Raw genomic sequence first — 24187 nt, forward strand, 5'->3', positions numbered from 1 at the left:
GCCGTGCTTTATCTCCCATGCGCTCTATCCGTCTCCACGGCGCCTACGATTCTCTAGGAATGCCAATTGCTTCTTGGTTGATTTTGTCCAAGACCAGTAGGTAGGTAATCCGGTATCAGAGCAACCATACACCGGCCTGTACATTAAAACAAGCGATAGCCTTTCCGGGCCGATATTATCTTGTAAGTTATTCGAAAGGCGCGGTTCTCTTTTACAATCAAGACGCGCAGCCTACTGTTCAGTGTTTACGTATTTACACAAGGAAATATTGCAAAACCGTGTGTGTGTGTTGTATTTAAAGCAATTTGTAATTGTCAATCAAGATACTATAGTCGTAATGCGATTTAACCCGACAAATGCGGAGCTTTTTTATCACGTTACAAAACACTTCATGTTTTAGGCAAACGAATTTCGCTAAAAATTTTCTCAATGCGGATTTAAGCTGATTTCTTTTAATACTGTTTTGCTTGACTAAATGCAATACCTAGGGTACAACATACAAGCATTATTGATCCTTGTGTAATGACTGACCCGTTGTAAACTTTGCGTGACAGAATTAAGCTTGGGATTTAATTTAAATCAGGTAAAATGATTAATGTGTTACCGTTAATCTATAATAATAGGTATTCATTCCCCACAAATCTGGTTATATTGTGCATGCCCTTTCTTACAATGAACCAACCGTATATTTAGAACTCTGTGTGTTATATTATGGCCAATAAAATAGTTTATATTTTTAAATCTTAAGAAGAAAAGGTGTTATAGTTTACATTTTTAAGTCCTATAAGAAAATGCAGTAATTTTGGTATTGATTCAGCCCACCCGTCCCTCAGGTCCAAAATTCGTGTCTCCTGTAATTTAAAAAAAATCCTTAAAGTTAAAACCATCGTCATGTAAATTGACAAATTAGTGAAATAGGCATTAATAAAACTATTAATCTGCCACCTTTTTCGTGATTACAGTTAACTAATGCTATGTGTTAAATACATACCCTGTTACTTATTCTATTTGCCTTTACATCCAGTTGTGGCGAAATACCCATTTACCAATGACGTAATTCTTAGCATAAGCGAAACCATTTCAAATTTCCGATGCGATTTGATTAAATTAACTCGGACTGTCGAGATTTCCAAATACGTGGGCGATAAAAAGCAACGAACAGTGGCTTTAAACACCTCGAACACGTCTCGGCCACGGATCGCGCAAAACTCCGAGTTTTCAAGAGCAAATACCCAAACGTGACAGCGAGCCTGTTTCGCGGCACATCGGGCTTAGTGCAGGCCTGAAACGAGCACAGGTCGCCGTTTAATAAAGCGTGGAAGATGGACAATGGGCCGCGGCTGCGGTCGTCTCGCAATTAGTTGGTACTGGAAAATCAATATTGCGCGAAACACTTCACTTCTGTTGCGAAAACTAATAAAAGATATTATTACAGCAAGGCCGTGGTTGCGACAGTTCGAAACTCCTTGGCAGATAAAATACGCGTGATATCACTTGTGTATTCTTGAGCATTCCAATTAACAATATCTTCAATCTTGTGTGTTTGTCACGCGAGCTCCCACCCAAAAAGTTTTAATTAATTTCAACTATGAGAAGACAGTTATTTTTGCAAACATAGACGGCGCCTTACCAACCACAGATTGTAAACAGGTAAACAGCAAGGTATATGTTACAACAATAACAACCTTATACTTTCAGTACAAGGTGAAATTTATATTTATTGGGTAGGTTGGTGTAAAGGTGGCGCAACGTAGTCTAGATCTGAAGTGCAAATAACGAAACACGTCGATATATTGTAAGAAAAACGTCCAACCTTAGGCAACACCCCCGCCCTTTTTAATATCCAAAGCCAAAAATATCCCCAGTAAATGTCAATTACACAAATTCCAACTAAATCCAGACAAATTCAAACTATGACGTATTCATAAAATGTGACGCGCGCCCTATTTAAATAAACAAGAACGTGACTTTTGTTTTACATAAAATAAAAGAAATGGCAAAAGCACAGTGGTGGGTCTGAGCGTCTTTGTAATTATTTAGGCATCAAACCACCTTAAAGCGGACAATTCTCGACACGAGAAAGTGTTGAATGATGCGGGTCCAACAAATACCATCACCGCACATTAAACTCAATCAGCACCGCAAGAAAATTACGATGCTCCGCTCTGCGACCCTTGCGAATGGGTTTACCTACGTGCAAAAGCGCGCAAATCGCTTCCAGGTCGCTTTCCAACGGAAGCGTTTTGTAAATTTGTTTTGGTGACTATCGCTTTGACTCACTGAACAACAAATATAATAAAAATCAAAGAACCATAAACGAAAACAAACTTGCATCCTCACATCACGTTATAAACGATAATTAGGTTGTCTAATGAACATCATTGGCGCCCCTAGCCGTCTAGTAGACTACAGTAAAATTTGCCACCCATTTCGTATAGTCTATTATTGTTTATATGCCTATACGTATAGATAAAATCCCAAAATTAGGCAAACATTAGCGGTCATGCAATGGGAGATAGATCTTTAAAAAATCCTATACTATATTTGCACAATAAAGACTGAATTCATTATAGCAATTACTGAATTACTTAAGTTTGCGATAAACAAATATTCTTATTTGGCTCGTGTGTGAGATGAAGTACTAATAATGATGAATTGTAATCCCTTAAGCTGGAAAATGTCAATCAAAGCATTTTAATTTTGTTCTACAGAATTTTACAACCAATAGAAATTCAATAATATACATAAATTACAAAATTAACGCTTACAGCAGTTTTTGAAATTCGCTTTGTTACGTATATACCCTGTCAAGCTAAATTTGATTACGTTAATTAAATAAGCGTTAAGGAATTTCCCGCCGTGCATCCGAATTCCAATCCCTATCACTAATTGAGCGTAGCGGGTTGACGGCATCAGGCAAATGTTTTTGGTTCGGATACAATCAACTGAAATTTGAAAAACGAAATGCCCCGAAACGACCTGAACGTCGCAGCACAAAAGAAAAAGTTATCCCATTGACTTTGCGATACCCTTAATATATTTCGAAAGGAGCGTAAAATTTCGAGTATCAAAAAGGTCGTTTCATGGCATTCGTTCGATACACAAAATAAAAGAAAACCACATAACTTGTATCAGTAACACTTACCTGTTGTATTCAACAATATGGCGGGGTCGAAGCGGTTTCACGTAGAAGGAAAAATACGTTGCATTTTTCTGACATTTTGTAATTTAAGCTAAAGTGAGACAACAACTGCTGTTTACCAAATTTTGATTTAAAAATATCAAAAATACGCAGAATCACTTATACCTTTAGTCAAAAATTTTTAACACACATTTAGAAAGATTTAAAGATTGCTTTTTTACCAATCATCACCATCTACTTTACGTTTTTATCACTTGAATTTAAACCAAATTGTCAACAATTCGTTTTCAAATAGCAATACGATTTATGGGCTTCGGCTTGGCAGCAAAGACAAGGGTGCTATATAGACAGCGAGTCGTCAACATCAAGAGTTAAAAACGGCCAATCAGTCGGCACCTGTTGAAGTCCCATTTGTAACACTGTGTCTTTCCAGCTTCAAATACAGCTGCGGTTTAAGTAAATGTTGTAAGACGCCGAGAAGTCGCACTGCCGACCGACGAGCATTCTGTTTCACTAGCTACATTTCCCCAAAAAAAACGTTGCCCTTAACCCACAACCACGCGCAGTATTCGGCTTAAATGAATTCCAGAGCCTCAAATTGATGAGCACGAAAACATCTATTTTTAAAGTGTTGTCAAAATTCTTATCCAGGCTTTGTAAACACGTGTTTCGTTTTTAAGTGTGAACTGTAAACGTATTTATACCAAAATGCTATTTTGGTCAAGTAAAATAACAAGATTGAACTAAGGACCTACCAAATAAACATGTACAACCCTATTCCGGTTTAAAACAGGTTCTTAGACTTAAGGTCGCCTGTTTATGGTAATTAACGGGTTTGTGTTTCGATCTGATTGAGCTTTACCTGAAGCCGAGAATGGGATTACTATAACACCTCGGCAACAGTATCTATAAAAACAAGACACTTCGGGGTTAGTATTCTGCTGTATGCAAGCTTGTTTTAAAGAAGGGACGGTAAGCGCAATGACAACAAACTGTCACGTGTGCTATCTATTCAAACAGTCATGGAGACAGTTGTCTGTGATCAATAGCATGGATTTTCCTACCTGTCGATTAAAGCCTGCAGAACAAAACGCTAACAAATTCTCACGACCCCCAGCAACCCATGACCTACGACGCGCGGCTTATCAGGCTTGTCAGCTGTTAGCAAGCTTGCGCGCTAATTCACCCAGAACCTATGCATTGTTTAACCCTGGTTTGGTCATATCGTTGTGTGGACTTGACCGGGTAAAACAAGCAAGTGACAAATATCCGTTGATTTTGTGGCAAATAAATGATGTAATGCTTACACCCTTGGCGTGCGTTCGTGACAAAAATATGATATGCAAATTGCAGGTGTTTTTGATAGTTTGATTACGCGTCTAATTGAACTGGATAAAGCAATACGAAGTTTGTTTCGGATCTCACAAGAAACATTAGAACAGCATTAACACCTTCAAGCCTTAATTCACACACGCACCGCACGATAGCCTATACAAATTTTAGCCAAACAAATTCTAAGAATTCGGAAATAAAAAAAAATTAAGAGCTTTTAAAATGTTACAATGAAAAGGTGTGTCGGCCATTTAATAACAAACTAATATTTTTATATCGTGGAATGTCAAGGTTCCCATTACCTTAAACTTAAACTGCGTTGGTGGCCTTTAAAAAAGACGTCGCCTAGTCTAACAACAATAACCTAACCATTTTTGTTGATACAATATCGCTTGTGAATTTGTGAATGAATGGCTTATCTCCGCTTATTCAAGATGGTAAAAGCAATAGAATAAATAAGCGATAGATTAAATCCGGCGACAAAGCTTATTATGGCGGTTAAACGGGTCAGCGACTACGAAGGTAAGTCTATATGGCAGCACGCGTCTAAAGACATACGTGAGAAGCGTGGGGCGTAGATTATGACAGCTTATGATTTCCCTATGACGGCGTATGTTCTTTAACCTGCTAAATAAACGTAGTTGACCATGGTCTTCCTATGAGGAAGCACTTAACTCAACCGTACACAAAGGTTACAACAAAAAAAAGGTTTTGTCTTTCTTTGTGTTGAGACTTTACTGTTTAACTAACAATACTAATAATTTAAGAACGGGATTACAAAATAATCAAAGTTTTATGTTCCGATAATGTCCAGTATTATTATAAAAAAAACATATCAGTTTTAAAATACAATCTATATTTATATATCCGGAGTTTAGGTTACAACACATATTATTTTGTAATTTTAAAACAAATGCAATAAAGTTGTAATTTATCTTTTTGTGTAAAAATAAGGCATACCTGGGCTTCCTTTACGTGTGCTTGGATAATCCGAACTAGGAACTTGGTTTTGCTTGTTTTTCTATAACATTGAATTTGCTTTTCATATGTTTATGTTTAGAGGTGCGAACTGCCTGTGCTACAATATAATTTTAAAGGGCTCTTGTGACATCATGCGGCTTTGTGAAATTTTTTTTATAGATTTCTAAGGGTTGTTTTGTTCTTCCCTGTGTCAAGTTTATACAGGTTAACTAACAATACTTATGATTTGAGACAATGTTGCATTCTAAAGAAATAGGTAAGAATAATTTTTGTGTAAATGGAAATTATTTAATTAAATATATGTGATAAAATATTACGCCTTATTAAAGAAGTTTCGGTTTAACAGAAATTAGTTCATACTATTTAAAGCTACCTAACGTGTCGTGTAAAATTATTACTTCACTTTTAGATATAGCAGTCTATTTAGGTTGACATCGAACGCAAATCAAACATTTACCTTAAAAAAATATTTTTTTACGATTGACCTTAAAAAAACTAAATTAATCAAATTGCAATACTAAGCATATTACAATATCATAAATAACTAAACTATCATCTAACACAAACTGGCATTTAACCATAAACGTATCTAAACCAACAAAATATACCTGCTTTAGCAATTAACTTAACAAAAAGTTATTAAACAGGCCAAACACAACAACAGTTACTGTTGTTTTAAAAGAAAGGCAAAATAGCAGTAAAGAAGCGGTACCTATAAACTATACAGGATCGAATGGATCGAATGGATCGAATGGATCGAATGGATCGAATGGATCGAATGGATCGAATGGATCGAATGGATCGAATGGATCGAATGTATATTAAATTGTTATCGAATGTACCGAATGGACCAAATGTATATTAAATCGTTATCGAATGGACCGAATGGATCAAATTATATCGAGTGAACCAAATTAATTAACCCACCAATAATACAGTTCCGATAGGCCTATAGAGTCGAAATATCGAATACAAACGATCTTAACGCCTTGTAAACTATTTAAAACAAGTTTGCACAAAATAAACATTGTTATGCTGCAGTATTTGAAAAAATTTATTAAACGTTTAAAATGTACATTGTAGCTATATTCTGTCTTAAATTAAAATTTACGAATTTATTTAAAAATACTTTATTTAAAAAAAATTTTATTATAAAAACCGCCTGTTCTAAAAAAACAAGTATAAATCGTGATATCAATACCTGCGCAATTTCGATAAAGTTTAATATAAATAAATTTAACAAAATGGTATGGTAAATGTGTTCAATTATTGGAAAATAATAAAATAAGGAAAATAACGTAAAGTAATATCAAAACGTTGAAAAAGCTAGGTTTTTGTCAAGCGTCTTTACTTAGTTTTCTTTTTTTATGCTTTTGACATTTTTTGTAGTAGTCACTGTTCGTAATTTACGCCGTCTACTTTTTTGGCCCACTTTTTTGCCTGTTGTTGCCGAGGGTTTCAGGGTTATTAAGGATCCATCAGATGAAAATATTCCTCCTGACTTTTTCACTTTATGAGGAGCTTTTAAAAAAGATTCAAAATATGTTTGTTTCTGCGTATCGTTTTTTGAAACCCAATTTGGAATTGAAATTTTAAATTGATCATATCTATTTGTGAGCTCGAAAGGCCCTATTTGCACCAAAGCACTTCGGAGTTCGCTGTATTGTGTCTGTACTACACCGAATAGCAAATTTATTAGTTGTGGAAGTTTGGTTTGTTTCCATTGAGCTTTCGCCTTTAAAACGTGATTTATAGACTCGGAGTTGTTATTCGTCCAAGGCCCTCCGACAACTTTTTTTTGAAGCCACACATGTTGTTTAAGCAGCGGCAAAAATCGACTACGGACATAAATTTCGGCAGTGGGAAACTTATCTTTAAAAAGTTTCAGAAATTCTATGCTTTTAGCATTGAATTCAACCTCATCTTGAGAGCGGATTAGGGACTCAATCATTTCTAATATCTGCTTTCTACTACCTGAATTAGCTCCGATCACATCCTTTAGATAGTGGACCAAATTATCCTTTAAATGTTTGCTACACAACACGTGGTGGCACCCATTAAAAGCTTGCAGAGCAGCTTTGTGCATTGCCTTTTCATCATCCGACCCAAAAACCATCTGCGTATAATCATCGCCCAAAAGAGTGCTTAGATTTCCAAAAAAATCAAAATACGTTCGGTAGTCCGATTTGCTATGCAAAAATAAAGGGCCCAAAAATATTGGATGGTTGCTCGTTTCGGATCTTACCACGCTTAGGTTTTTAAATGTTGTAACTGTAATGTATATTTTTCCCAGATTAAAGGTTTTGTCAGCTCCGAAAACTGTGTATCCAGGAATGCAAAACCGTTTAATATTTTCAAGTTGCTCGTCAGTAAATAATTGTACAGTAGTGGCCTAGTTTTTTCCATGCGTTACTCTACGTACAAATTCATGGGTAACAGACATGTTGATAATTTCTAAAATTTCATCGGAATGGTTATTAGTGCACTGCTTTCCCTCCTTTTTATTCTTGTTTTTTTTATCGTTGTATTTTTTCTGATGTAGTTGATGGAGGTCACGTGGGCCATTTGGAAGATCGCATTTTTGGTGCATATCGTCATATAGATCTTTTGCGCCGGTTCCTTTTCCTATAGTTTATCGCTCATTTCCTCAAGAATTTCAGTAGGTGTTCGCACGTAAACATTTTGTTTTCGTTTTGAATTACCATGAGATATGTTACCTGGGTGAACGCCTTTGTATTCAACAATGGCAATTTCGCTTACAGCTTGAGGATATTTAATAATCCATGTAACCTTACGTTTAAAAGAATCGTTGTTTTTTAAAGTTGAATAGTAAATGCCTAACTGAATCACTTCTTCCGGTTTTGGCTGGGGCTCAATTGGAAGGTATGATTTTTTTCGGGGATTTCTAATACAATACATCTTAAGCTGCTTACGTATTTCTAGAATGTTGTTTTCCTTTTGTATGTAAAGTGGGCGACTGTTTCTGGGGTTTAACCATGCCCCACAGTCGTCACGAAATGACTTTTGCAAACCAACCTTAGTTTTCGAAACATTGATTGAGTTATTAATAAAATAAAACTGGTTATCTTTTTTACCACAAGGAATATTTGGCAGACCAGATGAGCAAGAAGTGAGTTTAAGAATAACATCCTTAGTCGGTAAAAAACAATCATATGGAAGCCTTCCACATAATTCAGAGTTTAAAGTATTAGAGTCATTATTTGTTTTAGCATTAAAATTTTCCAAAGACGGTGCAAAATAATCTTGCAAATCATCTATAGTATTTTCTTCAAAACTGTCTGACAAAGAAGAGGAGTTTGAATTAAAGTTAACCAAAGCAACGAAGTGATTGGGAAGCCAACTTTTTTTGTGATGTTTACTTGTTCTTGTCCACATTATGTGTATTGGTTCCGTAGATTTAAAATTGATTGCCTCTATTTTGCGATTAAGGATTTTAATAACCTGATCCGCATTTCCATTACAAGGAGGATATACACTAAATATAGGCCGCTGCAAAACATTCGTAAGCGCAAGCATGGTCCATGCAATTGAAAATGATCCAGGTGAACAACACTGGTAACACGCAACGTCGTAATCGGGGGCTGTAATAAAAATATCGTTTGCAAGTTCATGGGTACGATATATCTCCTCATTCAAAACCATTTCTATGCATGTTTTAATGCGCAATTCTAAAGACAGCGTTTCATTTTGGCATATGCACAAAGATGCTGCATTAAACAAACAATTTCCATCGGGAGAAGTGTATATTGGAGTTTTGCCAAAGATTTCGAGGTTATATTTATCAATTATGTTTTGCGATATTGAATCTTGAACTAGTTTTATTGGTGATGGTTCATGGTTTATAAATGGCAACACATTTCTACCAATAAAAACTTGTTCACGCAAAGCTGCTTTTCTTAACGCACACATTTTGTTTTTAGCCGCCTAAACATAATTTAAAAAATAGCCATTTAAATACTACATAGAGATGTATTGTGCAAAGTGTTTCATATATTTTTTAATATAGTGCAATAGGCTATTCGACATAAGGTCTAATGGGGATAAAATGCATAGTATTATAAAGAACTGAATGATCAATTTAAATCAAGATTTCACCTGCTGTAGTCGCATGGCTGCAGTGCAGTAATTAAAATTTCCGTCAGTTGTTCTACAGTCCTTACATATAAATTCAACCCCGTCCAAATCACTTAATATTTTAAAATCATCTTCAGTTAATTCCGCACAGGTTGTGTGAAACCATATCAGACAAATTTCACACAATACGCAATTTGTGTTTTCAAAACATGGCGTTTGACACTTTCCGCAAAGATACTGCTTTATTTTAATCTTATTCATCGTCTTTATTTTTAATGAAAAATGTATTTTGGTTTTACTACTAAGCAAATATACTACAACAAAAAATTCATTTATTTCTAAGGTATACTAACTTGTTCGTTGACTATTAAACTATTAAAACATATCGCGTAATTTTAGGAATTTAAAAAAAATCCAACTATTTTAATATAACATATTTTAGCAGGCTAGGAATAGCAGTTAAATTAAAGTCAGATTATGCTAGGGAAGATAGTCCGATACCTAGCGTTGTTCTTTCTTATACCTGATAAAACTGCACTTAAATGATAATAACATACAAAAGCAGGCTAACAAAAAAATTCAAATTAGTCTGTCCAAGTAAGATTAAAGTCGATTGTGATGTCATAAAAAATATAGAGAGTCGAATCCCGTTTTTTAAGTCGAATTTTGGAACTAACTTCAAACAAGAATTGCAGACTAACTGCTTTTCTGAAATTGATTCATTTAAATGTACTAGCTTAAAGCAACACATTCCTTACCAACAAGTTTGTTTGCCCCTATGATATTAATTATCAATATGTAATGTCTATTATAAATTTTATTAAAGTTTTCAAATTTGATTTATTACCGGTAGGTCACTTTTAGTGAGCTTCGGCTTTTCATAATTCGCCCTGATCGCATCTGCGGGAAATTTTTCACTCCCTTCACCATTTATAACGCATATGTTGTTTCGTTTATCTACTATGTTTTGTATTTTCTTTATTTTTTGTACGTGCTTTCCTCCTATTTAATTTTGCTTTAAATAACCAGCAATATAGCTTTTTGGTCGGTTTGCTAGATGTCAAAACTTATAAACAAGTAAGGCCGTAGTAAGTTTTACATTAAATTAGACTTTCGCTTTCATACTTGATTTTTTTTGTATATATCTTTATCCTTGATGTGGGAAGATCAAAAGCGCGACCTAAACATAGAGTAACAACAGTTACTCCAACCAAGTCTCAAGTTGCCTGTGGCAGTTTGGAATATTATAGATTATAATTGCCCGATAATTAAACTGCTTATTAAGTGTTTGATCAGCAGGAGTTTATACCGTTTATAACGCCTTACTCAAGGGCTCTACAGCATAAGATCACTGGGGATCAAACCCAGGACCGTGTGTTGTAATAAAGTGTTCTGACTACTACACCACGCTGCCGTTTTTTTTGTTCATTATACTTTAAAGTTTTCGTTTCATAATATATATTTCGTGTCGCTTTTATTTTCTATTTCCTGTAGTTTCAATTATGATTAAAGCACACTTAGACGGATTACTATTGGTAGATTGAATCCTTGGGAAGGTTTGGTTATAAGTTAGATAGTTAGTTTTGATTAGCACGACTATTTTGTGTATTTTAATATATGATTCCCCTTTTAGATATATTGTATTCCTTTGCTGATCTATATAAAAACCGATTATATTTTCTTGTTTAGTTGCCTTATTATACGCTTTGTTTGTTGTTTGTCTTACTGTGTTTGGTAAAGCATTTCAACTCATTGCACTATATATAATACATGGTTCACATACTACCTTTTGTTTATTTGAATAAATTGATGTAAGCAATGCATTACGAATTCATTTGATTCGTTAACTCTTTTTGTTCTATTTCATTGAATTTGATGCATTTCCATTCGGCCCATTCGGTTCATTCGATAACGATTTGATATACATTTGGTCCATTTGATCCATTCGATCCATTCGGTCCATTCGGTCCATTCGATAACAATTTAATATACATTTGGTCCATTCGATCCAATCGATCCATTCGATCCATTCGATCCATTCGATCCATTCGATCCATTCGATCCATTCGATCCAGTATAGTTTATAGGTACCCGTAAAGAAGTGTATCATTTTATTTCGTACAGCACGAGGCAAACCACGTCTAATTAAACCTAAAGCACAAGGACAGCTGCATTTCTTGGTATTACTAAAGCCTTATTTTATTAACAAAACAAATTGTATATAAAAGTTTAAGAAGGTATATATTATGGAAAAAAATTAACATAGGTTTATTCTTAGGCCAAAACATTATTGTATTGCAATTTTGGCAAAAGATATCAACAAAAAGACTAGAAACATATTTGCCGGTAGGTAGGTTAGTTGCAGTTAGTAGGTGAGTTTTACCAAGTAAATCTCTGCTTAGCTTAGTATAACAAAACTAAATCTTGTTTCTCAATCGATATAGTTATTATTTAGGTAAATGATTTTTCATTATGTAGTTTAACTAGTTGATTCAGGTTCACAAACAACGAATGCTTTTACAAGTTCGAAATACTTTGGATCATGAACGCCAATAACAGAATGTCTTTAACATGTTTTTTTTGAATTATACAGACTCAATATCGGGGGGATATAAAGCAACAGCCCCTACACCCTTAATAATGTTTTTAAATCTGTCAATAACATATAAAAATATTCATTTTCGTCAAAATAGCCTCCTACATCACCAGAGTAAAACCGACCTGGCAAATCCATTGTAAACCGGTCATTACCGTCTGGTCGAAAAGATTCCTACATAATCATAGAGCTTTTGGTTACAATCTTTTTTGGTTACATAGAGCTTTTGGTTACAATCTCTGGTTTGTTAAATCTTAATTCAAGACCATTTACAATATCTAAAATACGAGCTTTAGTGTTAGACAAAAGTTCACCTGCGCTACTTTTAGGAGATTTTTCAGTGGCGTCCAAAGAAATAATACCAATTTCTGAAGTTTTAAACAAACTAAACTTGAAATTCCTAATTAACTTTCATTATTTTTCTTTCATATAAGTTGTAATTTTTAACTATGTCAATCAGCACTGGAACGTTTGTTATAAACATTATGCTGACTTCATACTTCTAGACTGTACATTGTCGACATAAATATTTGAGGTGGCATTTTGACAAAATTTTGTCTTGCAAGGCAGGACAATTTTTTATAGAGGGCAGGACAATTTTTTTCAGAGGACAGGACAATTTTTTTAAGGGACAGGACCATTTTTTTCACAGGACAGGACAATTTTTTTAAGGGACAGGACATTTTTTTCAAGGGACAGGACATTTTTTTCAAATGACAGGACATTTTTTTTCAAAGGACAGGACATTTTTTTTAAGGGACAAGACATTTTTTTTTCACAGTAAAAGACAATTTTTTTAAGGGACAGGACATTTTTTTTAAGGGACAGGACATTTTTTCAAACGACAGGACATTTTTTTTCAAAGGACAGGACATTTTTTTTAAAGGACAGGACATTTTTTTTTCACAGGACAGGACATTTTTTTTTCACAAGACAGGACATTTTTGTCAAAGGACAGGACATTTTTTTTTCACAGGACAGGACATTTTTTGGACAATACTAAAGTACGGGGTGCGGGATAGTGCGGGGCAGTATATAAACGTTAACAAAAAATCGCTGAATGCGGAAAGTGCGGAATTTTTATACCCTACCCTAATCTTTCCTTGTGCTTTATAGTTGATTTCGCATCATTCCTCGACCTTTATAGCTAATCCGCATCATCCCTTAGCCTTTTAGGCAAACACCGCATTCTTTCCGCAGTAAAGTACAAAAATACCGTTCCGTCCCGCATTCTGCGAATTTTCGTTAACGTTTATATAAGGCCCCGCACTATCCCGCATCCCGTATTTTAGTATTGTCCAAAAAATGTCCTGTCCTTTGACAAAAATGTCCTGTCCTGTGAAAAAAAAATGTCCTGTTCCTTAAAAAAATGTCTTGTCCCTTAAAAAAATTGTCCTGTCCCTTAAAAAAATTGTCCTGTCCTGTGAAAAAAATGTCTTGTTTCTTAAAAAAATGTCCTGTCCTTTAAAAAAAAATGTCCTGTCATTTGAAAAAAATGTCCTGTCCCTTAAAAAAAATGTCCTGTCTTTTAAAAAAATTGTCATCTCCTGTGAAAAAAAAGTGTCCTGTCCCTTGAAAAAATTGTCCTGTCCTTTAAAAAAAATGTCCTGTCCTGTAAAAAAAATTGTCCTGTCCTGGAATTATTTGGGTTTTGGCAAAATGTCATTATTTTAATTTCTTTATATAAATACTTAAAGAGATGGTTTGGTCGGAAAGTTTCTTTTTTAATTATGTTGGATTTTATCCAAATTAAATGAGGATATCATTTTTTTTAAAATTGGTCAAGTAGTTTTTGAGATATTGGGATTTAAAAGTAATAGGAAAAGTCCCAACTTTCGCGAGTCACGTGACGCACGATGTCATCGTCGTAAGATCATATAATGGCAGACATAGGAAAATGACCTTATTTTGTCCTCTCGGAACCGTTTGTTGTACTTTTTTTTAATTTTTTTTGCAGAAAACAAACTTAACATTAAAAGCAACATTTAGCCGTATTATATAAGACATTTTTTACTTTTAAAGTATTTTAATGTTGTAAATACCTTTTGTTTCAATTAAACTACTAATATCTGTAACAGAATTGTTGCCTAATTAAAAAGTTGAAATTCTTATGCAGAAGACTGTAGCTTTATATGTTATTTATCTAAACGTGGTTGGCTTGTTTTTTGAATATAAGAGATTATAAGTTATTCAGGTTTATACCAGTTGCAATTTGAACAGTTAACTCAATTTAAAAAATAGGTTGTTTAATTTTATTAAAATTGTTACGTCGTCCTTGCAGTAAGTGTGGCTTTAATACACTCAGACGAGTAAAAAAATAATATCTTACCAATATTAGACTTAGTTATAGTTATTAACTCGTTTAGACATTAATCACACCAGTTTAACTTTCTTTGAACTTATTATTGTCAGCCCTTCATACGACGCAACAATAGGACTTTCAACACAATTCTAACGAAAAACGGTACCCACATTTCAATGAAAAATACGGTTTCTAAAACAAACATATATAAGCTACTAAAGTACTAATTATCCAAAATAACCTACACATTTATCTTTAAATAACAGTTAACATCATAAAACACCTAAATCAACAGTATTGAAAACATTATAAAACACATGCCTACCTAGCTATTTTAAGACAAAGCCCAGTTATAAATCATTATGGTAAATCTTGTTGGTTTGGTAATTCAGTTTTTCATTTATACTTAATTTACACAATGTACATAAAAAGAAAGATAGAACTAGACTAGATTAAAAAATATAAAACTAACAAACTAAATTTATACCTGACCTTAAGCAATACATGGCTAACGAAAGAACATAAAATCGGTCAAGCGTGAAGGTATTTGACCATGAACTCACATGGTTGAATATTTTACAAAAGTGTCAGTTTAAGATATTATTTAAACGAGTGATAATTTATAGTATAGCAAGGATATAAACTATGAATACACTCTAAGACCAAAACTTTATTATCAAACATAATTTAAGTCATCAAAAACGAATTCAGTAATTATGTGTATGTCAAAATGAAATTTATAAGTAGTTAACCTTCGAACAAAACAATAATCTCGAAAAATAATTTATTTAAATTGATTTAAAATTTTAAAGCATATACAAAGTAGTTGCGCAAAGTGCAAAATGTTTATGCTTTATATAAGCGTGATTGTTTTTTGGAACTTTTTCAGATTTTTCAGATGTCATTGATCTCAATCGCCCATGCAACAACAACAGCAACATTCACAAAGGGCCACACAGCAAACAACTTCGCTACAACAAGGACAACAAACAAAGAAAGCGCTTCCACAGCAACAATACAGAGTTTTTCCCAAACACTAAATTTAAAACAATTACAATTTTTTTTTTTTATTTGTAGATTTTTTTTTTACTTTCTATAGAGCAATATTTTAGCAATAAAAAGTAAAAGTATTAGATTATAAATCTTGTAAAATGAAATATTTTCTATTTTTAAGTTTTGTTCGAAAAAACACTTTCTTTAAGTAAAATAGAAAAAAAACACTTACATTACATATGCTTTTAAGAATTCCACACATTTTCCCCTTTAGTTTTAAAAACTTTAAATTGTTAAAGTTTTGTTAAATTAAACAAAAATAAGATTTAACTTTACTAAAATTTTTTGTTTTTGTAAAATAGTTCCTAACGATGATATATAAAGATTTTGTCAAATTTACACAAATATTTAGAATCAGTGCCATTTAAAACTAAGGTATTATATTTTTAACCTAATCTATGAATGTTTGAATGATACCCTGTTGTTTATATTGAAAATTTATAAGCTTTAGATATAACAACATATACCTTTATTTTATCAGCATCTAGAAACGAGATTTTAAAAATATTAATAAGGTTATAAAAACAAAAGTTAAATTTACAAAACAACTTGTAGTAAAAAAGGAATCTTAACTTCTGGTAAATTTATTTTTATTTCTCTTTTAGTGAGCTACTATATTTCCACTGCGAGTTTAAGTTTAAAATTAGCAAATTATTGTTTTTAAGTCAGCGTTTATAAACAAAGTTTTTTGGAATTTCCAATTTGGGTCTGGGTTTTTTTTAATCGAAAATAACTTAAATTGACCAAAAATATTTAAATTTTTGTTGCATTTAAATTAAGCATATCTTAACACTATATAAAGATTTACTTTTTTTTTCTTAAAATTTATAAATAATATTTATTTATTAATTAATTTTAATTATTTGTTTATAATCTTTTATATTTGATATTTGATAATGTAAAACTAAACTCTTTAAAGTGTAGTTTATAAGATTGCTAAATAGTTTTTTAAAACATAATTTTAAAAGATTTTGCCCCAAAAAGTAAGCTTTAGAATTTTATGAAAAAGTTGCATAAAAAAGCTTTTCCGACGTTACGTTGGGTAACAAAAAAAATAACTTCTTGATTAATTTAGTACAAAAAATTAATTAATTTATCCTTATATTACAAAAAATAATGTTTAAGCATCTGCAATTAAACCAACACGTTTAAAAAATAAGTGTTTCAAAGTTAAATTGGGATATGCAGTGCAATTTTAACTGATGGGTTTGAGGTTTTTAATCAACCTAACTCAACCGTTAAAATTTACATTTCAAGTAACAACAGAAACTGCTAACACTAAATGAAATAGCATACACGCGATAAATAGAACAAAATAGTTGCAATTAGGTTTATTCTTTTTACCACCTTAAAATAAAGTAAAACAAGTACATTTCATTGCTTTAAAAAGAAAATCAGGATTTTTTGTTTAGAAAAGTTATTTATGATTTTAAAAGCATGTAATCAGTTAGATGAAATCTGTGACCTTTAATCGATCCTTGACTCAAACACAACGGTATTTCCTGTGGGGTAATGATAGACGTTTACGAAGATGCAATTGCTATTTTAACTCACGTGGAACAAGCAGTTATTGTGTACACGCATCAAAAGTAAAAATTTAAATACACTCTTAAGACCAAAACTCTATAATCGAACATAATAAAAGTCATCACAAACGATTTCAGTAATAATAGTTAAATCGTAAAAAATAAAACCACATATTTTTTAAAAATTTTATTATGTGTATGTTCAATTTAAGTTAAGAAGTAGTTAACATCATAACAAAACAACTCCCTCGAAAAATATTTGGCTTAAATGGGTTTAAAAGCATATACAAGTTAGTTGCGCGAAGTGTAATAAATGTTATTGATATATATAAGCGTAATTGTGTTTTGGAACATTTTTAGATGACGTCATCGATCTCAATCGTCTAAATCACAACAGAAACATAAGTCACAATCATCGTCTTTTTTGGGACAACAACAGCAACACAAAAATTTTCCAAAGCACTAAATTTAAAGCATTTAAATTATTTTGTTAATTTGTAATATATGTTTGTACGCCATTAGTTAGCTTTTAATCGCTTCGAAGCGAAAAAAAGGTGGATCCATTAACCGCTTTGAAGCGGGTGGAAGATGCGCTCCGTCTGCTGGGGTATTGTATTAAAGCTTAAAGCGTTAATGAAAAAAATGTAAAATATTTAAATTTTAAATATTTTAAAATAATACCCTAACCCAAATCTTTATTTAATCAATAATACTTTTTAAAAAAACTAATAGTCCATAATTTTTTTTTGTATATAAGTTTATCCTCGTTCTTGAAAGGTAAACAACACGACCTAGACGTAGAGAAACAACTGTTTCTTTGTAGTTTCGGATTTTATAGATTTTAATTGCCCTATAACTTAAGCTGCTGGTTAAGTGCTGTTAATGGGATCGCACCCGGGACCTTAGTAACGTAAGCAAGTGCTTTGACTACTACACCACGCTGCCGGTTAAAAAAAAACACTTAAACAACACCCTAAAGACCTAAAGTAAACCTAAAGCGACTATTGAGTAGCTCTATTAACCGCTTTAAGTGTTAATCTAATACCCCAGCAGACGCAGCGCATCTTCTAACCCGCTTAATAGCGGTTAATGGTTCCACCTTTTTTCCGCTTTGAAGCGATTAATGGCTAACCAATCGGGTATTCTATAAAGCAATATTTTAACATTAAAACTAAATCTTGGTATATTTTTAACATTAATGTAAAAAATACTTATATAAAACATTCTTTTAGAAAAACGAAAAAAAAACACTTACACTGCAAATGCTTTTGAGACATCCACACATTTTTCCACTGAAGTAGTATAAATAATTTAAATATTGTGAATTTGATCAACCTATTTGCATAGCTTGCATAAAAATTATAAAAAATTTAACTTGAAATTCCATGTGATATTTAAAGATTTAGGCAAATCAAAATAAATTTTTAGCAATTAGTTCATAAACTAACCAGCAATAACTGAACTAATTTGTCAACGCAATCTTTGAACGTTAAATGAACTAGGCGATAGCCCGCCGTACCGTCAGGCCTTTATTCTCGTTATATGGTTCTTCATTAATATTTACCCACGAACATTTACTTGTGCACCACAAATAGCATCGTTTACTAAGCTACATTATTTTTTAATGATAACTGTTTATGATTTCAAAAAATTTAGTGTTGTTATGTTCGATAGTGTGGTGAATCGGTCATGTGGTTGTACTACGAGCTCAAAGGTTTGGGGTTCAAACCGCACCAACGCCACAGTATTCGCCCTTCAGCCCGGCGTTCACGGATAGCTCAGACGCGATCTAAACCGCACACCTTTATTCGATAAAAATATCGAAAGTATATCCCCTAATGGGATATAAAAAAGCTATTGTGGTTAAAGCGGCCATGGCATCAAACTACGGTCCAAAAGTCTAGTCTCAGATATAACAACATAAACCTTACATAAAACAATTTTTAATTTTTTTTTTAACATCATGCTAAGTTTCAAAAATCATAAGTAAAATTTACAAAACAACCTGCAGGCAAATGGATTCTTAACCATCCGACAAAGCTTTTTAATTTAATTTAGTTTTACTTTTTTGTTTGTATGCCTTTGTTTTTTTTTTTGCAAATTTTTGTCTAAAATTAGCAAATGGTTGTTTTTAAGAGAGCGTTTAGTTAAAAAGTTTTTTGGAATTTCCAACTTGGGTCTGGGTTTTTTTCAACAAGCTTAACTAACCAAAAACATTTGAAACTTTATGTAACACTGCCTAAATTTTTTTTATCTATTTTAAGCATGGTTGCAAATATTTCAAATTTTTGTAAATTTCCCAAAGAGAAGTTAACGCTTAAATAAAGAAACGCATATTTGGTGCTAGAATAAAACTTTAAACTAGCATCCAAATTAAGCTTATCTGTGCATATGCATTTAATTTGTTTAATTTAAAGTTTGTTTAAATTATTTATTATTTGGTTTTTATTATTTTTTTTAATATATTTTAAATTGAGTATTAAATAAATGTAGAACACTACTTGTATCAAGCTAAACAGTTTTTTTAAAAACATAATTTTAGAGATTTGGCCGCAAAAAGCGAGCTTAAAAACTTTACGAAAAATATTGAATAAAACTTTATTGACATTTTGCTGAGAAATAAAACAAATTATTTTCTAGTTAGTTTGGTACCTTGATAAAACAAAAAATAAGTTAATTGACCTTTATATCACCAACAATTACAGTTTAAGCATCTGTAATTAAACTAATACGTTTAAAAAATCCGCGTTGAAAATTGAAGTTTAAATATGAAGTGCAAAAATTATATTTGATAAAAAAGTTGTGGTTTTCGACCCGAATTCTTGAATCCAGGTAAAGTTATCTTGCAGAAAATTTTTAAAATAGAAAATATTTGCACAAAAATCCTATACCTGAAATGTTTGAGGTTTTTAATTAACTCAACCGTGAAAAAATAATTTCAAGTAACAACTGAAACTGCTAACACTGAATGAAATAGAATACACGCGATAAATATAAGAGAATAGTTAAAAAAATAAAAACACAATATTTTATTTAATTTTTTTTCTGCTATTACAAATAAATATTTTTGTGTTTAGAAAATGGAAAGCAGGTTATTTTGTTTAGGAAACTTAGAAAACATATGATTTTTAAAACTGTGTTGGATTTTGTAATACCTAATATTCCAATCGAAATTAGGTTTTTAGAAAACTATGTAAATATTATTTTTTGCAATGCAGGTTGTTGTTAGATTTAATTTTTTTAAGTTCGTAAAACTGCATTATGATTTTTAAAAGTTCGTTTTCCGATGTTGTTATATCTAAGGTCTCAGTTGGAACCCGGTTACTGGAAAAATTAGGAACATATACGGAGACTGGGTCGCTTTGATTAATGGAAATCATAGAAAACAAATTACGTTTGCTAAAATTTGTAGTGACGTCATTAATTATGCTGCCACATTGTGGTAACTTGGTGTTTGTAAAGATCACGTTATTAAGCTTGTTGTCCAATTAGATCCTGATTACTTGGCATTAATAATTGCAATATCAATTTGTGGAGCTATATTTAACTTTTTATATTTGGACGACGACAGTACAAAAATTACGTCACGTATGAAAGCGTTGAAACCTTTTTCTAATAAATACTAAAGTTTTTATCCTAAAACCGAATGTAACCGCTTAGGTATTTCTTTTTGATAAAATTCGTGACCTTCAATCGACATTTAACCCCAAAGCAAGAGTATTTCCCGTTGGGGTCATGATAGACGTTCACGAGGATCCGGTTGTTATTTTTAACTCAAGTGGAACAACGGGTGAATCGAAGGGTATTGTGCTAACGCAATACAGTATTAATGCTATTTTGAATCAGTGTTAAGGAATTAATTTTGATAAAACAGATTGTGCATTACTGTGTTTTAGTGGATTTAACCATGGCTTACTTTCTATGTCACTTAAGCGTTTATTTCAGGGAATAAAGGAAGTAATATCAAGTCAATCATTAATATCTAATCTTTATAAATTGGTGGGCAAACACAAAGTAGGCATAATGTTTATAGCAAATGCTCGGTTGCTAATAGACGTAATCGAAAACGAAAAAGTTTTAGAGTTGACATCGCTGAAGCGTTAGTGTTTATGTGGAATGCCTTTTTCAGCTAAAATGATTGAAAAAATGGAAAGTGAACTAGGAATTTCAATGTTTAGTTCGTACGCTATTACAGAATCGTGAGTACTTTCTATTGACACCAATAAAAATTGTCCAATAAGCAGCGCAAAACATTCAGCAGGATGGTTTTACTCTGGTGATGTAAGCTTTTTGGTGAAAATGGATATCTTTATGTTATCGACAGAATTAAAAACATTATTAAGGGTGTAGAGGCTGTTACCATGTATCCATCTGAGATTGAATCTGTATGATTAAAACACCCACATGTTAAAGATGTTGCTGTTATTGGCGTTCGTGATCCAAAATACTCCGAAGTTGTAAAAGCATTCGTTGTTTGAGAACATGAATCTGCAAACCATCAAGAGAAGGTTTTAACCTATTACAATGAACAAGTTTCCGAGGCCAGACAAATTCGTGGTGGACTTAAGTTTATTGATGTTTTGCCAAGGGTTGACATCGATAAAGGTGGCGAAATTAAACTATTAAAACTGCACAAAGAAAATTAATAAACTACTAACAAGTTTACCTTGACGTTTACGAACAGCATATTGTTTACTTTTTGTATATATTTTTATGTTTTGTAGACATTAACAAACTAGTGCTTTGTATCGTAACTTAAAATGTCTGTTAGAAGTACATTATAACTTGTGTGCCTACTATTTATAAGTACTGTAATAATTGTATATCTACAGTTAGATAAACCTTTTTTTAACGTGTGCGTACAATATAAATGTAACCTTTTATAACTAACATATATAAAATAAAAACAATGTAACATTTTATTTAAGCAAAATTTTTTTTAATTTAAGTTGGTTCGTTAAAAAGATTTTTTTTTATGCAGGTTGTTGTAAATATTGAATTTTAAACTTTGTAAAACTGTAATGATTTTTAAAAGCTCGTTTCCCGATGTTGTTATATCTGAGGTCCCAGTTGGAACCCGACTCTTGGAAAAATTAGGAACCTACGGAAACCGGATTGCTTTGGTTGATGGAAATAATGGAAAACAAACTACCTTTGCCGAGCTTTGTAGTGACGTCATTAATTATGCTGCCACATTGTGGTCACTTGGTGTTCGTAAAGGTCACGTTGTTACGCTCATTGTCCCATTAGATCCTGATTACTTGGCATTAATAATTGCAATATCAGTTTGTGGAGCTATATTTAACTTTTTATATTTGGACGACGATAGTACAAAAATTACAACACGTATTAAATCATTAAAACCTTTTTTAATTGTTACTGAAAACTCCCTTCCAAAACCTAATGTATCCGTTCGGGTATTTACTTTTAATGAAATTTGTGACCTTCAATCGACCCTTGACCCTAAAACAAGGGTATTTCCTGTGGGCGTTATGATAGACGTTCACGAAGATCCAATTGCTATTTTTAGCTCAAGTGGAACAACCGGGGAATCGAAGGGTATCGTGCACACACATTACAGTATTAATGCTGTCATTGATCAGTATGATGGAATTAATATTGATCAAACAAATTGTGGCTTATTATCCTTTCCACGTTATCATTACGCGGCAATTTATGCTTTGTTTAAGCGTTTATTTATGGGACTTAAAATGGTAACAGCACCTGAGTTAAGTTTGTCTAAAACTTACGTGTTGGTAAGCAAGTATAAAGTCAGCATAATGTTTATAACTAATATGCCAGTGCTGATTGACATAATTTACAACGGAAAAGTTTCGGAACTAGCATCGCTGCAATTTATATGTTTTGGTGGGATGTCCTTTCCAGCTCATATGATGGAAACAATGGAGAAAAAATTAGAAATTTTAATGTTTAGTTTGTACGGAGTTTCAGAAATTGGTATTGTCTCTTTAGATGCTACTAAAAAATCTCCTAAAAGTAGCGTAGGTAAACTTGTATCCAATGTTAAAGCTCGTATTATAGACCCTGTTAGTGGTCTTGAATTAGGATTTAACAAACCAGGAGAGATTGTAACCAAAAGCCCTTTGATTATGAAGGAATATTTTTGATCGAAAGGTAATGACCGGTTTACGAAGGATTCAGCAGGATGGTTTTACACTGGTGATGTAGGCTATTTTGACGAAAATGCATATCTCTATGTTATCGATAGAATTAAAAACATTATCAAGGGTGTAGGGGCTGTTGCCATGTATCCTTCCGAGATTGAATCTGTATTATTAAAACACCCACATGTTAAAGACGTTGCTGTTATTGGCGTTCCGGATTCAAAGTATTCCGAAGTTGTAAAAGCATTTGTTGTTTGTGGATGAATCCGCAAACCAGGAGGAGATTTTAACTTTTTACAATGAACAAGTTTTCGAGGCCAGACAGATTCGTGGGGGACTTGAGTTTATTGATATTTTGCCGAGGGTTGGCATCGGTAAGGTGGACCGAAATAAACTATTAAAACAGCACAAAAATCACCTAAATAAATAAAAACGAATAACCCCCTATTTTGTGTTCTTTTGTTAACATTAACAAACTGTTGCATTTTGCCTTAGTTTGTAAATTGACTTGCATAACTTTAATTTACCAGAAATGTATTGTAATATATGCTAAGCTTTTCCAGTGACTTTTATTAATCAAATGTAAACTCAAACGGAATTTTTAAATCTGATTTTAATAAACTTTACATATATGATTATTTGAGAAACTAAATAATATTTTAAAATAAAATTGTTGAAATAATGCGTTTTTAATTTTTTTTATATATACCTTATTTTAAAGATGATCATTTATTTAATTTTTTTTTGATTTTTATGTAGGAAAAATTTGTAAATCGAAACATCTGTTTTTCTAAAGCCGTCCCTAATGTAATTCGGTAAATGACCAAAGTTAGAATTTGTCCGCAATTAGTCAAAAAAGTTAATTGTCATTTTTCAAACATACCAAATTGTGTCTATGCAATATCAATTTAATCGGCCTCAAGCCGTGCGCTTGCACACCACGCTGTCATAAACTGTTTTACTAAATTAACACAAAATTTATTAAACAGACCCTGCCTTGATCTGGTAGCCTCATTAGAACCTGCCTTAAATTGG

The 24187-nt window shown here is 32.4% G+C and overlaps 1 pseudogene; it reads left to right on the plus strand.

The window, feature by feature from the left end:
- Positions 1–22019: 22019 nt before the first annotated feature.
- Positions 22020–23734, plus strand: LOC145757243 (uncharacterized; annotated as a pseudogene).
- Positions 23735–24187: the final 453 nt, after the last annotated feature.

The sequence above is a fragment of the Corella eumyota genome, chromosome 1, assembly GCF_963082875.1.
Source record: "Corella eumyota chromosome 1, kaCorEumy4.1, whole genome shotgun sequence".
In the NCBI taxonomy this organism is placed as follows: Eukaryota; Metazoa; Chordata; class Ascidiacea; order Phlebobranchia; family Corellidae; genus Corella; species Corella eumyota.